At 42.2% G+C, this 18,337-nt stretch overlaps 1 protein-coding gene across 1 annotated transcript in view; it reads right to left on the bottom strand.

Moving 5' to 3' along the window:
- The window catches only part of slc8a4a (solute carrier family 8 member 4a), a 60,600-nt gene extending 43,083 nt beyond the window's left edge, over window positions 1–17,517 (bottom strand). Inside the window, exons 1-2 of the mRNA XM_039693848.2 lie at window positions 16,923–17,517; window positions 16,583–16,661 (exon numbers count right to left, since the gene is read on the bottom strand). The gene's annotated coding sequence lies outside the window, so the exon portion shown is untranslated. The remainder of the gene's footprint in view (window positions 1–16,582; window positions 16,662–16,922) is intronic.
- Between the last annotated feature and the right edge of the window lie 820 nt (window positions 17,518–18,337).

Here is an 18,337-nt window from a genome sequence, read left to right on the forward strand (position 1 = left end):
CAGGCGGTCATGTTGCACGTGAGAGAGCATGACACACACACACACACAGCCCAGCATGGGGAATCTGTCTCTCACTAGCGTACCAGACCCAATTAGGAAGCAAACTGAGAAAAGCAGCAGGTCAGCTCAATGTTTAACAACACAACCATCATTTGTTCGTCATCATTACCTCCCATAACTCTACGATCAGCCCTGTGAAACTCTTTCATTTCCATGCTCTCCTCTTTCATCTGTTCTTTTTCTCCTCTATGTTGCAGGCCCTTTCACGGTCTTTCGACAGGGCATGTCATAATTGGCGGGAAATTAAGGCAGTCTTTTCTAAGGATCTTTTAATGTCACCGGTGTCACATTTCATCGTTAAGCGAGTGCTCGTTCGACTGGCTGAGGGCAGAACGCGGACATCCTGTATTCCCCACATCATCTTTCTTATCTCTCGCATAATTGAGAAGTTTAACTATGGACAATAATGGCAATAAGCTAACAGCATGATTAAGAAAAAATCTGTGAGGACCAGTGTTGGGAGTAACGCATTACAAAAGTAATACATTACTGTAACATATTACTTTTTGCTGTAACGCAGTAGTGTAAGGCATTACTAATCAATTTTCAGTAATATTTTACTCGTTACATGTTCAGTGAGGCTTGTATTACAGTTGTATTACAGTGTATTGTCTGCTTTTACTTCTTAAAGGCAACAGACTGTGTGAAAGTTTTAAAGCAGTCTTTTAGTGCCAGTTCAGAGCGGTCGCGTCTGTAACATTGTTTTTTCCTCATAAATGCGAACACGAAAACTAAAATAAAATGAATATTTTAAGTTCTATGGAGACTGGAGAGCCAACCCTTCCTCATTCGATTTGCGCAGTGTAGCTAATTAACAGAATTACAAAAAATATATTTTGCCTCCTATTTTTTTTCACGCATGAATGTGTGTCTTTTCCCTAATATTAAAAATAAAACATAGACTGATATTTGTCTAATGTCTGGAGTCCTTTAAGGAAGTAGCCTATATACGTTTCAATTGCATATCATTACAGCCCAAAAGTTAAGTTCTACTTAGTTATTTTGGTGAAAGTAACTCAAAAGTAATACATGAGTAATGTAACGCATTACAATTCTGAGACAGTAATATTGTAAGGTAATGAATTACTTTTAAATAACAGTAACAAGTAATACCTAATGTATTACAGTTTGGAAGTAACTTGCACAACACTGGTGAGGACATCCTGTAGTGTAAAAACGAATAATGCGCAATTATGCAACATCAACAATATCAATAAAACATTTTTTTTTAAAGATGGATTAAATTCCAGTTAGATTCCTGTTTAAATTCCTGTTAATCAAAGTTAGAAAGGTTGCAAATGGGATGACACATTTAAATTTTAATAGAAGTAGAAGTTGAAATTCAAAGAAATTCATGAAGTCTAATAGTAATTTTCTATAGATAGATAGATAAATTGACAGACAGACTGGCTGACCAACAGATAGACAGACCGACCGTTAGATAAATAGACAGACAGATAGAAACGAAAATCAATTTCTGTTTTAATTTTTCTATTATGGCTTCTATATATATGATTCCTTCACATCCATCACAAATGCATCTTAAAGAGTCTGAAAGCCAGTGCAGTTTCTCAAATTAAACACTGAATGAGCAAGATTAGCAAAAATAAATCCAGTTAAGTCATTTGGTTAAGAATAAGTATCACTGCACACAGAGATTCATTGACTGTCTGTGGACTGATTCAAACACCACCTTCTTTCATTCTACGAACATCTCTATAATCAAAGAACATGTTGCTTTTAAATGAGGTGTGTAGTGAGATGAGAAGAATGGAAAATAGGACATAAAGAAGAGGAAGCAGAAAGGGTACGGAGAGAAAATGTGGAAGTGACACAATGTGAGATGGATGGAAGGAGATCTTAGAGAAATCTCAAGCTTTGAAGCTCCTCATACTGGAGGGTAGAGATGGGGGAGGGTGGGCAGTGCAGTCAAAGAACTTACGGCTCTAATGAAAGAAATAACTTCAGTATCAAAACACTTTAAAAAAACGCACAGAGGGCTGTAATTATGAAATAACAGGATTATACACGACAAAAAGTGCACATATTCTCACAAAAACACACAACATTTACATAATCATGCAAACCCCACGGCTCTACCATTCCTTGCATATTATGAAGTCTAATTTTATAGTATATGCAATCATTCTCCATATGTTTTCTGGAAACAGATCTCACCAGTGCCTCACGAGTGCCCACGTTTCCTTTTCCTTGACATAGTCTAGTCGTTTTCTTGCTATCTCACCCTATTGTGAGGCACCACACGCGTCGAATCTGCCATTTAAGTGGGTCAGCCTCCTCTCCTGTGTACTGCAAAAAAACATGAAGATTTTCCCACCCTCAGATCCCTGCATATTAACAACTGTCATGTAGTGCTCTCTCAATATGCTGCCCGGTGTCCACGTACGCATCAATATTCATGAAACGTGGAACATTGCTCACGCGCCCTCTGTAATCTTAACGATGGACAGTCAAATAAACACGGCAAATGTGTGAGCGGACCTTTTGGCGCAGCAGGTTTATCCAGATTGCAGTAGTTCAAGTAGCCTCTCGCTCACCATAAAGCATTCATCACTCTCCCGGCGGCTTTGACAGGAGGGAAGTCGACGGGCCTAAACCAGCAGGGAGTCATCCAGTGCTTTAAATACATAATAAGCAGGGGTGTAGCAGAGTAAGCAGGAGCTCTGAAGGGTTTGTGAGAATGACTGACGGTGCACCTCGGTGTGGAACAGTGTAGATCTTTGGTTACTGGTTAAAAGAAAATGATTTAGCATAACTGTTTGCTATTGGTATTGAGACAAATGAGGCCTAAATTACCTGGAGAAAAACATTTTTTTCAGCTGTAAACGGTAACAGCTGCGTGACTAGGGAAGACACGCCGGATATGCAATCTGCCATCTTTGCAACTTGAGCACATTACCTGACATTGTTGAGCCAATCACTGTAAATGTCATGTCAAGTCATGTATATTTATATAGTGCTTTTCACAATATAGATTGCATCAAAGCAGCTTCACAGTATCAATCAAAACATAATAACAATGTTCGTTTCTTAGTGGAAAAATTTGGTAGAGCTGATCAAGGGCATTACTGATTTGTTAGCAACTGAGCAAGCCAAAGGCAACAATGGCAAGGAACCAAAAAACTTCATCAGGTGACCCAATGGTGTCCTAAAACTCCACCAGGTGACCCAATGGTGTCCTAAAACTCCATCAGGTGACCCAATGGTGCCCTAAAACTCCATCAGGTGACCCAATGGAGAAAAAAAAAAACTTGGGAGAACCCATGTTCAATCGGGGGCCAGTTCTCCGGCGTTTATGAACTAGAAGCCGGATTTACAGTAACTGTGAGGTAAAAAAATGTATATGAATGTCTCTAATCAGACTTTGAAACACGAACCTGTGATAAACGCTGGCAATCACATGCGCATTAAAGTGTTAGTTCACCCAAAAATGAAAATTAAGTCATTAATTACTCACCCCCATGCTGTACCAACCCCATAAGACCCGTTCGTCTTCGGAACACAAATGAAGATATTTTTGATTAAATTTGAAAGCTGTATCATTACCACATAGGCACCCTAAGGGATTGAAACTTGACGGCCCAGAAAGTCATTGAAGAAAATGTTTAAATATTCCATGTGACAACAGTGGCTCAACTATAAGTTTATCAAGCAACAAGAATACTTTTTGTGCGGAAATAAAACAAAAATAACGACTATATTTGACTATTCCTTTTCTTCCTTCTGGGCCGGAGACGAGAGTTCAAGAGATTTCCACGACGCATGCGCGAGAACTACATTATTGTTGTACTGATTCTTTTTCAGTTCTCGCCAGTGATGCGCGGGTTGATCCGAAATGAGCGGGTGCCTGCGGTCACCCGCGGTTACCCGCAGTTACGGGTCATCCAAAAATGTTTTTAATGATATTCGGGTCACGGTCGGTCGGGTCGTTTGAAAAAAGATGCCACTTAAACATTTGTATTAGTACTAGACACAATTTTTGATGAAATATACAGCCCTACACATTATTGGATGAATAACTGGCACGAAGATAACACACAAGCTCAGTCTAAACAGTTCTCGGTTCTATACTAGTGATTCGAGAACCGCTGTCCCTGTGCGTTCGGTAGTACGCAGTATCAGCTGCTCGTGCTCATCACTTCTCTCAACAGTGGCACATGTCTCGGTTCAGTGAACTGTTGGAGTTACTGGAGTAAAATAGAATTCAGGATATTGATTTATTTCGATTCGGAGGCGACTGTCAGGCATGTCTGAAAGTAAGTAACTAACTTGTGGATCAGCACTGACGCAAGACGCGAACTGTTTCGAATGATTCAGTTCGATTTAGTGTAGGTTCGACCGGTTCACTAAAAAGAACCGGTTCAAAAGAACGATTCGTTCACGAACCGGCCATGTCTATGATCACTACAGTCTGCTGAGCCTGAGATGAAGGCGGCAAGAGAAAAGGTGAAGACTGGGGAGTGGAAGCTCCGCAAATACACAAATAGAAAGATTAAAAGTGTGGGAGACATTTGCTGAAATAATGAAATATGATGACCAAAGTGCTGGCTTTGCCTTTGTTATGTGTAGGCCTACTTGCGACGCTGTGTTGTTACACGTCTATGGCCCAATAACGCTCCGATGAGCATTTACTACTTTTAAAAAATGCGGTCAGGAAGCGGGTCGGGAACAATATTTTTTTCCTTTTTTTTGCGGTCCGAGTTGCGGGCGGGTAGTTGAAAACGTCGGTCGGTTGCGGTTTGTTTATACATTGACCCGCGCATCACTGGTTCTCGCGCATACGTTGTGGAAATCTCTTGAACTCTCGTCTCAGGCCTTCATTTGTGTTCCGAAGACGAACGAAGGTCTTATGGGATTGGTAGAAAATGGCTTAATTTTTATTTTTGGGTGAACTAACCCTTTAAGAATTGATTCTTTAGTTATGTGCGTTTGGATATATGTGCGCAGGTTTGTAATTCCCTACAAAACCATCCCTGAACAAACTGATCGCATGTGACTGATTGCATTGGAGCCAGAGAAGAATTACATCAAAACAATGCTGATACAGCGTTGATGGCACGCCACCACAAGGTAGTACACAGTCCCAAACAGTGTGATTTTCCTTATCAAAAACTGAATTGAAAACTAAATGAACTGAAACTTGAAATCTCAGGAACCTAACAACGATAAAGTGAAAACTAAAGGAAAATAAACTGTGATGTGAAAAGTGATTGGGGAAAAAAGGGTCCATTTTGGGTCCAGATGGTGTGTATGGCATCTGACAAGAGAGGCTAACCGGTCCAATGCTAACCAGCCAAGCTTTAACCTCATCAGGCGAGATGCGTTAAACATTAAGGTGGGCCAGATTAAATTTCTAATGATTTTTAATGACACATCTGCCTTATTCTATTCAGAGCCTGATCCGTCAACAAAGCGATAAACGGTCAATGTCATGTATTATTGACGAGCTATTGGCAAATCAATGTCTTCCACAAGTTGGTCTTGCATGACCGATCTATCGCCACAGTGTCAGTTCCTGTGAATGGCATTTTCTGCTGGGTGAATAGTTTCATTCTCTTAAAACCAATTTCCTGCACCTGTCATCTTTCTCATTTCAACCATGGGCACTCTGGAAAGGTCGCCTACTGTGGACCCTCAACAGGCAACATATGGCATTTGCAAGCCAAAAATAATGCCTTTCTCTCTTTATTCCCACAGTCTTAGCTCCTTTCCAACAAAGTGGCATTTGCCCCAGGCGCCATCTCTGCTTGTCTCATGGTGTGACAGCGTAGATGAAACTGTATACCGACAAGCCCCCACGAGGCGACCCTCTCTCCATTCCAGTGGCGACTGCTGGTCTTTCAAAGAGGGGAAGCTCATTTTCGGCCTATACATAAAAATTGTCCATTTATTTATACCTAAAGTCTGCCCTACGAAAATGCTCTGTGACCCTGTCGTACAAACTAGGCATCTTTTCCAGTGACTTGACCAGTGTCCTCTCAATGGCCACCAGGGGGAAATTGATTGGGAATTAGGTTAAACTGAAACAAGGAATGTGGTGTATAATTGTGTGAAATGTATGATGCTAATTGGCTAGCAATTTCGCCAAGCAAATAACAAGAAATACGTAGGTTGCAGCAGTTTGCACTTGCAAAATCTGTGATGGGACTCAACTCAAATAGCTTCAGTGTCACTGACTTTTTAAAGTACAACAATTTTATAATGAAATCAAATATATTTCATAATGAATCCTGATTAACTTCTTGTGGAATCTGATTTCACACCAGTGGTGTTTATTAATTTTTTAAACATGCACATCAACCCTGGACAGAGTTTGTCCAAAAAAAAAAAAATCGTTTCGCAATAAAAGACGGTATGTGTCCATTGCTGTCATGTGAATTCTTTTGTCTAAAGTGGTTTTCAGGAACTGTGAGAAAACCCACTGAAGTTATCAAGTCAAGTGTGAAAAATTTCCCGTTATTCCAGCACCACTGTCCATGAAAGAGGAAAATAAAAAGGGTGCAAAAACCTGTTCCACCTCATAATTTACAGTTATGCTGTGGAATAGACAGGGGAGCACAAAAGCCTATTTCATCTGGAAACCTTTAGCATGCCATCATGGGGATAGAGGGGAGGATAGAATAAAAATGAAGTGATAAAAAACAATATCACAGTACTTATTCTTTGAACAATTCAGATTTGCACTCATGAATCTGGAGGTAGGAATCATTGGGCTCCTCAATTTCCTTGTTCCTACGACCGACCCAGTGTAAAATCCCAGCTTTGCAGACAGTATTTTGGCTGACGTGTCTCCTATGAGGTATTTACTTTACATTTAAACTGATCCCCATCAGCCTGTTGCAACAGCTACACAAAGCCCAAAAAAGCTTTGAGACCAGTTAACCTAACACAACCTTCAATACAGAAGAGCAAACCCAAAATGTTGGCAAATCTGGAAGAATTTTTGAAAAAGTCTGTTCATTTTGATAAACTAGTTCGAACAGGGGAGTCACGAACGCGCATCACAGAACAGAGCAAGGCGACCATTTGAGCTTATAAAACTTAAACTTTGTTATTAATTTTATTTAAATGAGCGATTGTTTCGCTTATAAGACCCTTGTTCAGCGTCTGGAATCGTTTAAAGCCCTTTGAACAGTTTTCAGTTTGCACTGAAACTGTCTTTTGGACCTTGAACCGTTTGGTTCCCATTGAAGTCCATTATATGGAGAAAAATCCTGGAATGTTTTCATCAAAAACCTTAATTTCTTTTCGACTGAAAAGAAATGACATAGACATCTTGGATGACATGGTGGTGAGTAAATTATCAGCAAATTTTTTTTTAAAAGTGAACTACTCCTTTAAAAAGATCTTCATTTGTGTTCCGAAGATGAACAAAATCTTACAAGTTTGGATTAACATAAGGGTAAACAAACCCTTTAATGTAGATTCAGCACCCCGGACAGCAACTACAGCACCAGATCTTCCTCTGTCACAAAGCATATTGTACATAATACTTTGTATTATGCAACTATTCTAACCATACAGGAATATTTATTTTTACCATTTCCCTGGCCAGTATGAATATAACAGGTTAGAAAGGTATAAAGACTTTAAAAACTGAATAATAAAAGGGCAAATGCAGTAGATATAAATAGTATTAACATTAGAGGAGCAAAAGGAAAGTCATGTATTTGATTGTGTATTTTTTATTTTATTTTAAATGTTTAAAAAAATGTGTAAAATAAAATTGGCTAGTGAGCCTTTGAGGATTGGGGCACAATAACCAGTCCACAATTATAGGAGCGCTCTCTAGAAAGTTTGTTTTGGGTAACTCCCAAAGTCCCAATGAGTCAAACAGTATTTGATTAATGTTATTATTTAATTGCCCAGTTTTAGCATTCATTACAGGATGTACAAACACAAAAGTCACAGTCCCTCCAGGAGCAGGTTTGGACACCCCTGTTTACAACTGGTATTAAAGGGGTGATGAACTGAGAAATTAAAATTTCCTTGAGCTTTTGACATCTAAGAGGTCATCATATTATAAGAATATCCTGTAAGTTTCAGACCTGAGAATTTTTTAGTGCTCCTTTAAAGCTGCATATTTATATTATCTATTGCGCAGAGACTTGAGAAGGGCAAGATATTTTAATGGTTCACTTGGCTGGATTTTACAGTGCTAATCATTTGTAAAAGGCAGGCGAGCTGTGGACTGGGGGAGAAATATGAAGGCTTTAGTGATGGGCCCCTGGCTCAACTTTAATAATGGTGGTTGAGCTGCTAGTGGAAGCGAAAAGAACGCCATTTGGAGGCTTTGGATTCTCACTGAGGAGGGTGATACTAAATGGATAAAACATTCGACCGGTAGACATAAACACAAGTGCACGAAAAATATCCTCATATTTAGAACAGAACTTTAAGCCTGCACACACACAAAAAAAGGTTTAAACGTCTAATTTTCTGGATGTGTTGTAGACAGTTATACACATAATTCTTGTGCCACATATGGAGCTCTCAGGACAGCCTTGCAGGCTTACAATCCAATGGAAACTCATACTTGCAACAAAAATTGGCTTTAAAATCTTGGCCGATATAATTCATGTCTTCCGGAGCTTTCGGAGCAAGAGGATGTACAAATATTCAGACACGCCACATAATGAAAGGAGCAGCAGCAGTGGAAACAAACCACTTTCTGAATTCCGCCTTTAGCAAGAGTAGGATTATTTTCAGTTTGCCAGAAACATTAAGATTAGCACAAACTGTGAGTAATGGTTCCAGGCATTAGGGGAAAGGAAATAATGCCATTGAAATTGCCATTGAAACAGGCGAACACATAGCGGTTTACAACTAGAGAGATTCAGCCAGACTAGACTGAAGCTAAATCAAGCTTTCAGCGGGGAAAATTTTTTTAAAAAACGTGATATATATATATCTGTAATTGTTGGATTTGGAATTGGTAATTTGACTTCATCTCTTAAGGACTGAAGGATAAGCAACACTCGCCCTGGATGGGCCTATCAGAACCCAGGAACTCAGTCAACCACTGTTATTTCTTTCCATATCTTTACTGGAGTATGTTTGTGTGTGGTTTTATAGGATGCACGCACACATATAACACTCCAACTTGGATCAGCTCGCATTTCTTCCTCACAGGAACACTTTGCGTCATCAATTAAACGGGCAACGAGTCTTAAAGCGGCAATGTCTTAAAGGGGCAACGTCTTAAAGGGGCAACACACGCAAACCAGTTTGTACAGCCGCCCCCAAATTGTGTTCAATTTGACATTCAAGATGGTTGCGTGTTAGTTACCAATGCTGCAGGGGGTGTGTCGGGCTCTTCCATATCTTCTGGGATGGGGGGTAATGCCACCAGTCGAGCCACGGGTCTAGTATAAACCTTCCCTTGAACTTGTATGTCCACTGATCTCACTTGCGAGTCTTGGCTGGGGTGCACTTGAACAACTCTTCCAATAGGCCAATGTGCTCTGGACTGTTGAGGATCCACTATCATGACTATCGTGCCCGTGGTTATATTAGGGTAGGTGCGGTGCCATTTCTGTCTGACCTGCAGGTTCGGAAGGTAATGGCGGATAAAGGAGGACCAGAAGTGGTCAGCAAGCACCTGGGAGTGCCTCCACCGACGACGACTTAAGCCTTCTTCTTTAGGGTATATGACCGCAGGCAGGGAGTTATCTAGCCGCCCCATGAGAAGAAGGTTGGGCGTTACCGGATCAGGATCAGCCACATTAGAAGATACATACCCAAGGGGTTTTGAATTAAGGATGTTCTCCACTTCAACTAACACAGTCCTGAGTACTTCTTCTGAGACAGTTTGTGCTCCAATGGTCGCAGATAGTGCCAATTTAATGGATTTTATCTCCCTCTCCCAAACTCCCCCAAAGTGTGGTGCTGCAGGAGGATTGAAATGGAATGCAATCTTCAATGGTGCAAGTCTTTGCTGAAGCTCAGGTGACATACTCTGAAATGCTTCCCAGAGTTCCCTTTCCCCACCTCGGAAATTTGTTCCTTGGTCTGACAGTAATTCTACTGGGGAGCCTCTACGTGCAATAAACCTCCGAAGTGACATCAGAAAGGAATCAGTGTCCAAACTGTACAGAAGGTCTATGTGTACAGCCCGGGTGGTAAGACATTTGTAGAGGATTCCCCACCTCTTTTCTACTCGTCGACCAATCTTTACAAGAAAGGGACCAAAGCAATCCATCCCAGTTGAATGAAAGGCTGGCTTGTGGAGACGCAAGCGTGCTAAAGGAAGGTCTGCCATTTTGGGAATTGTAGGCTTGGCTCTCAGACGTTGGCATTTTATACAGGCATGTTGTAAGCTGCGGATAGCTGCTCTTCCTCTTAGGACCCAGAATTGTCGTCTTAGTTCTGCAAATACCCGATCAGGGCCTGGATGACAGAGTCTTTCATCATAATCCTGGAGGAGTAACTTCACAGCTGGATGTCTAGATTCTAAGACAATGGGATGTTTAAGGGCAGGATCTAATGTTTCAGCACGTCTTAGCCTACCACCAACCCGTATTAGATTGGTAGACGGGTCATACTCTGCAGCTAGGGTGAGTAAGCGGCTATTATGTTGAAGAGCCTTGCCTGCTTTCAGTCGTTGTAATTCCTCCGGAAAACTCTCATTTTGCACCTTCTGGAGGATGCATGTCTCTGCTGCTTGATACATGCTTGCTGTAGGTTCTCCTGACTGTCCAGCCGCCCCATGTAGCTCCTGTGCAGTAGCCTTTACTAATTCTGCCCATGTCCTGTACTTATTTCCAGTTGGTTCCTCTACAGCTACGACTCCACAGAATGCAGATTTCTTAAGCTCAGATTTGTCAATCTCAGGGCGCTCTGTAGGGTTTGTGGGCCAGCTTTCAGGTGGAAGGAGCAGGAATGGGGGCCCTTGGCTCCATCTGTTAGGCTTGGCAAGTTCTTTCAGAGTCTTTCCCCTTGTGAGGTCATCTGCAGGATTCTGACTTGAATTCACATATCGCCAGGCAGTGAAGTTGGTGAGCTCGTGGATTTCTGCCACTCTTGTCCCAACGAAGACTTTAAAATGGCAGGACTCTGATTGAATCCAGGACAGCACAGTGGTGGAGTCTGTCCAAAGGACTGTGTGGCGAAGTGGCAAAGTTAACTCTTTCTCCAACAGGTTTGCCAACTGAGCACCGATTACAGCAGCACAGAGCTCCAAACGAGGCATTGACAGGACTCTTTTTGGCGCTACCCTAGAACGTGCCAGTATGAATGACAAATGGATCTTACCAAGCTGATCTTCGGTGCGCAGGTAAGTGACTGCTCCATATGAACTCTCTGAGGCATCACTAAACACATGAAGGTCTGTAACAGATCTGGTCTGATCTACTGAAGTTGGTACATATGCCCTTGGGAAACTGATCTTGTGAAGAAACTGAAGTTCACCTTCCCATTCGTTCCAGCTCTGGACTAAAGTTTGGGGAAGTTGGGTGTCATCCCAGCTGTGCTGCTTGCTCCAAAGTTGTTGGACCAGAACTTTAGCCCTGGTAGTAAATGGAAGGATATATCCCAAGGGGTCGTACTGACTTGCTAAAACTTTATAAATAATCCTCATTGTGGGAGCGCCATGGTTTATGGGACGGTGACGGTAAGTCAGTACATCTACAGGGCAATTCCAGCTAAGACCCAACGTGGACTCCTGGACATCTGTCCTTTCATGAGCTAGCCAGAGTTCCAGACCATCCGATCTGGCTTCACGTGGAAGATGGTGAATGACAGATGGCACATTGCTGGCCCATTGTCTCAACTCGAAGCCTCCTTCAGCTAACAGATCCCTCAACTTGTCAACTAATTGCTTAGCCTCCTCTGGTGATGACAAACTCTGCAAGCAATTGTCAACGTAAAAGCACCGTTCGATTGAGAACCTCACATCTTCGTTAGGTTGGCTATGTTCTCTCACGTGCTGTTGTAAAGCGAACGTAGCACAACAGGGGCTGCATGTTGTGCCAAATGGCAGAACCTGCCATTCAAAGACATCAGGTGGACCTTTTTCCTTTGAGTCACGCCAGACAAACCGAAGAAGTGGTCTATCTTCTGGAAGAAGGCGGACCTGATGAAACATGCCCCGGATGTCTGCACTGATGGCCACTGCCTGTTCACGGAATCTGAGCAAGACCCCAAGAAGTGATGAACCCAAGGTGGGGCCAGCGAGGAGTGAATCATTTAAACTGAGGCCACTGAACTGAAAGGAGCAATCAAACACCACACGATTTTTCCCATTGTGGCACACCATATGGTGTGGGATGAACCAGGATTCACCATCACTTTCCATTTCTTCTGGAAGGAGCTTTCTGATGGCTCCGGACTGAACCAATTTCTGGATCTCTAAGGAATAAGCTTCAGCTTGTGGCGGGTTTTTGGCAAGTTTCCTCTCAGTACTTCGTAGACGTGGCATGACAGCTTCCATAGTAGCATGAAGATATGGCATGTCACACTTACGCAACAAGGGTGTTGCATAGCGACGTATTCCATCCACCTCTACACGAACTGTCTTGCTTTCCAGTAACTCAATGGCCCTTTGGTCCTGCTTGGATCTTGTGTACTCTCTTTCCTTCTGAAATGGCAAAACATCTACTTGCCACAGCTTTTCAACATTCTTGAACAGTTCTGTAGTGCTGAGAGGAATGGATATGTGGAGACACTGTTTTGGCTCAAGTTTCTGCTCCAACAGGCTGGTAGGGCCCTGGAGTGTCCATCCTAACTTGGTTCTTATTGCAGCTGGACCCCCAGGTGGACCAAGTCTTACTGGCTCAATTGGTGAGATTATGTGTGTTTGATCTGCACCAACAAGGACAAGAGGTTTCGCCCTTTCAAAACACTGCAGTGGTAGTCCAACCAAGTGTTTGTATTGCTTCTGCAGCTTTGGAATGGGGTAAGAATGATCAACGAGGTCAAGCTGTGGGGCAGTAAAGGCTCTGGATATGAGATATCGCTTCTTCGGATTGGAGTATGGAGAAATGGAGAATGAGACTGAAGCTCCATCAAGGGTTTGCACATCATGACGGATGGTTCTCAGAGCTAAGCTTTCTTGTGTCCCTCTTAAGCCAAGCTTCTGTGCTGCCTCTGGCAGGAGCATCGTACGCTCAGAACCATCATCAAGGATTGCGAATGTGTCCAGTGTGCAGTTGCCATGGTGTAAGAGCACTCTGACAATTTTGAGTAAAACCTTATTACTGCTGACTGGTTTGTTCAGGTACAACATTTGTGTCGCTGAGCTGACTAGGCAAGCCTCTGTTTTGGATACCTTTATGACAGGCCTCTCGTTTACCTCATGGAGGATTCGCAGATGCTTTCTCTGACAAAGCGGACATGGTTTCTTTAGACCACAGTGGATAGCCTGATGAGCAAGGCCACAACGCCAGCATCTCCTATTAGCACGTATCCACTCTGAGAGCTGATCTCTGGTGAGGTTTGGAATTTTGGGGCATTGACTGAATGCATGATCAGAGCTCTGACAGTAAGAACAATATACTGAAGGCCTACTCTTAGCTTTCTCATCAGCCTTATCAGAAGAATATGTAGCATTTGCTACCTCAGCACTGTTCCCAGACCCAGTCAGAACAGTGGCAGTGGTTCGGCGTGACCATGGAGCTACCCGAGACTCTCGCTTGGGTCGGCTTTCTCCTCTTGCTGACTGATCATCATAGCTTTGGCACCAAGATTCATATTTTAGCCAGTCGGCCAGATCCATCAATGAGTATGTCACCCCAGGCCGGTGTAACATGTGGCGGCGAAAATCAGCCCGTCTTTCAGGTGGCAGCTTACTGAGGAGGCGTGCAACATGCGACCCACACTGCAACTCAATGCTACCCGCCTGGCCCAATGTCTTTAGAAGACCAACTAAAGACTGCACTTGAAGGGAGAACTTTTCAAAGGCTGAGGGGTCATTGCGGCTTATATCAGGAGAATCAAGAATAGTAGCAATCCTTTTTAATGCTACCTGGTGGGGCTGACCAAACCGTTCATTGAGGGCCATCATGGTATCTCTGTAAGGTGTAGGGGAGTGCAAGAAGGAGTCTGCTATTAGACATGCATCGTCCAATTTCAGATGGTCAACCAGGACTTGATATTTGAACATTTCAGTACTGTCAGGTGGCAAGAGGTTGTCTAAGGCCATTTTTAATCGGGCAAACTCACTTGGATCTTTGTTGCGGAAGAATGGAATGGTGGGGCATGGTCCTTTGTAATATTTCTCAGTCAGCTCCATAGATGCCATGGAAGGTGCCATATTATAGGATGCCATTCTGTGATGTTCAGAATTTGGACGTGTGAATGATTCCCATGGGTGGTCATAAACATACTGAGGACTTGTCGTTTGGGGAGGGTATTGACCATACCTCAGATGCTCATCATACTGACTTGGATGGTGAAAATCCATAGACTTCTCCATTGAAGTGAGTCGGGAACTGAAAGTTGGTGTTGCCCTTGTACTGCTGTAAAGCCTTTGCTTGTTGTGTTTATTCATAGCTTCGGGCTCTTCATACGTGATTGGTGGAGGAGGCTCTGGCCAGTCTTCATCACTCAAATGCTCGGCATGGTGAAATTTAACTGATGGACGATTAGACTGGGTCTTAGGAGTAGATAAGGGCCTTTGGAGACTACAAGCTCTGTTTAAAAGCTCAATCAACTCATCTTTGGCCGTCTCAAATCGTTCAAGGTCAGCTTTAATGGCCTGCTGTGTTTCATGGAGTCTAGCATTCTCCTCTGAGATCCTTTGCAACTTTATAGAGCTAGCAGTTGACTGATCACTCTGGTATCCATCACCATGTGGAAGGGACTCTGCATTGGATTCAAACTGTAGCTGTCGATTCAGATATTGTGGTAATGACTGGCGAGAAGAGGTAGAAATTCGCTGCTGTAGAGGGTTTGGGAGGTCATGATGCTCAGTCAGCCTCGGAGGGCCAGAAAAGCCGGTAAACTGTGCTCTTTGAGGTTTCGCTGTAGATACTCTAATACGTGATGGAGAGTAATCGTCATCATCAGACGACTCCACTGCTGCTTCTCTTATACTCACTGGTAAAGCTGATCTATGAAAACGTGGGAAATCCACCTCATAATCTTGTAAATAGGCTGGACGGCGCTTTGGACGAACCGATGGGTTTACTGGTGTAGAACTGGCTGACATCTCAATCCAGGGAAGTGTCTCCGGCTCGAAGGACCATTTGTTGGATTTGGAATTGGTAATTTGACTTCATCTCTTAAGGACTGAAGGATAAGCAACACTCGCCCTGGATGGGCCTATCAGAACCCAGGAACTCAGTCAACCACTGTTATTTCTTTCCATATCTTTACTGGAGTATGTTTGTGTGTGGTTTTATAGGATGCACGCACACATATAACACTCCAACTTGGATCAGCTCGCATTTCTTCCTCACAGGAACACTTTGCGTCATCAATTAAACGGGCAACGAGTCTTAAAGCGGCAATGTCTTAAAGGGGCAACGTCTTAAAGGGGCAACACACGCAAACCAGTTTGTACAGTAATGATCGCATGATGTTTGTAGCACAGGCATTGCTTTTGACACTAAGATTCTGGCATTAAAATACATATTTCAGGCTATTTCACTTCAACCTAAGTGAAAATGAATTTTAAACACAAGCTGCAGGAGTATCATTTGGCTTCAGTCTGTTTTGTTGCAGTATAATTATATAACAAAGGAAATTAAAGGAGTAATTGATTTCCCTTGTGAGAACGTATGGCATTTTGTCTGTCATATGAGAGCAGGTCTATCAAATGCATATCAAATCCTCAGTTTGTCAAAATGACCATCTGTTATATTTGCTTCTATGTTAAAAGAACACTTCAGCCAAAAATAAAACGACTGTCATCATTTACTCACCAAAACTTTCTTCCTCATTCTGAACACACAACAAGAAATGTTGAAGAATGTTTTTGTCCATACAATGAAAGACACACATCTGTTACACGTCTGTTCAAAGTCATAGAGGTTTGAAACAACATGAGGATGAGTAAAAGATGAGTTTTCTTTTTTTTTTTGAGTGAATTATCCGTTAAGTTGAACACTTCAAAACAAAGAAACAGCACATTCCTGTATAAAAAAAGAGGAAAAACATGCCAAAATCAGCCTGAGGTTTCGTACGTAACGTAAACACTGTGGGATAGAAAAAAACCTGGCCAGTGTAGAGGGAAAAAATACATTTACATGTCTAATTTCTACATGCGTATATAATTTTTTATCTCAGTCAATGTGGAAGCTGAGGGCTTCCCTACATACCACAGCATACTGGCATATCATATTCTATGTTTATCTGAAACAGGTGGGCTGCCTCTGTAGTGAGAGTTGGAGATCGTTTCCATGAGAACTGTGCCTGCTAAGTATTCACAGCCAGTATGAAAACTATGTTCTACTAGTTATGCGGGGTTACTAGAAAACATTTAAGAGAGAATAGCAGCAACGTACGCAGATAATAATAGTAACTCAATTGAACTGGTGAACAAGAGTAAAGTCAATCTTACCTGCTCTGACAGACAAATGTACGTTAACAGAGGTTCATTTTGTTGTAGCTCCTGTGAAATATGACACGCAACTTTGTACCTGAAAAAAAAATACGCAGGTTGAAATTGGAAATATCTAGTCTTGGATAAATATGAGATATTTAAACGTGGGAGTATCCTTTCATAGAATCGTCTTTCATTCTAACATCAAGTAACCTGAAAACATGGAGGAGGATGCACGTCTATTACTCATTTGTTGCAATCAGTTCGCTTTCTTTGTGTATTAAACCAACAGTCAGGTTGGTAAGAGCACTGTATTAGTTGTATTGTAATGTGGTGAGGTGAGTAAATTCGTACTTACAAAGACGGTGTGTGGATTCCAGTGGACACTCGCTGTTGACTTGCTGTAGTTCGGTGTAATTCACAGTGAATGAGCTCGGTGCGCGCGACTCAAGTCTCCATGGAGCAGCGGTGATGCGCGCGCGCTGTACAGCGGTGATGCGCGCGCGCAGCGGTGCTCTTCTTGATTTGACAGTTCAAACAATACAAACAACTAACATAAACTCGCACAATCCAATCAAGTTGTAGACTCGAGGCGTGACTTATCTTAAGAAAAGAGGGTCTTACGTTCAAGATGAGACGTGAATTAAAACCTCAATTCGAGTAAAAAGTGCTCGACGAAAGATCTTCGAGCAGCAACTGCAGCCCATTCACATAATTCCAAACACAATAGAAAAATATCAAACGCATGCCTCCATTGATTGCATTTTAGGGATAAAAATAAAATAAAAAGAATGATAGAAAATAAGCTTTCTAAAAAAAAGCGAAGATTATATTGTACGTTGGGGGCAAAGAGAGAGAGAAATAGAGAAGAATGAGCAGAGCAGAGCCGCACATGGACGTGTGGCGCCAGAGGGAGTAAATGAGAAGATGTTAACTATTCGCTCGCATCAGCATCATCAGCCTCGCCATGAGGACGGACGGAGACGGGCGGAGTTTGTTGGAAAGGTATGGAAATTCTGCGAATGGATTCTGCAGAAAAGCGGCATTTTTTCAGCAGCGAGTGTGACAGCAGCAGACTGTGTTTTCAACAGACTGCAGTGCAGGATTGCCAGTGTCGCTGGAGCATGGCGAGCCAACACCGGACGATAATTCATCAAATTGGCACTGATGTAGAACAGACAGACATTTTAGAACTGCTAATGATCTTGGCTGGAGTGTAAAAACACGTGCATATCAGAGGGGCTTTATTTAATTTGAACCAACGTTAACTTGTAGGCTACCCTCTGACAATAACACTTGGTTACAATAGCGGTTCAAAGGTGAACAGCAGTTTTATTGAATCTCGCCAGGTGTAATAAAAATAATATTTTCTCAATGTTATTTTCAATTCAAAAATATACTCTCTATAATTTTAAGAATGATTTGAAGAACTACTCACCAGAAAACCCAGTCATCGAAGGCAAAATTCCTTCTTGGTTGTGCACCAATATTGGCCCACCAAAAACATCTTAAAAGGATAGTTCACCCCAAAATCAGGTCTTCTGAAGTGAAGCGATGTGTTTGTGTAAGAAAAATACCAATATTTAAACTTTATCGACTAAAATAACTAGCTTCCGTCCGACGACCGTACACATCGATTAATGCCAAAAGAGTAACACTTGAACTTGACACACAACGAGAATGTCATATACACATAGGATGACTTCAGGCTGAGCCAATCATGGTCTAATTTTCATTTCACGAGTTCACACTCACATACAATTAAGGTTATAA

The sequence above is a fragment of the Pimephales promelas genome, chromosome 19 (genome assembly GCF_988280905.1).
Source record: "Pimephales promelas chromosome 19, fPimPro1.hap1.1, whole genome shotgun sequence".
Classification (NCBI taxonomy): Eukaryota; Metazoa; Chordata; class Actinopteri; order Cypriniformes; family Leuciscidae; genus Pimephales; species Pimephales promelas.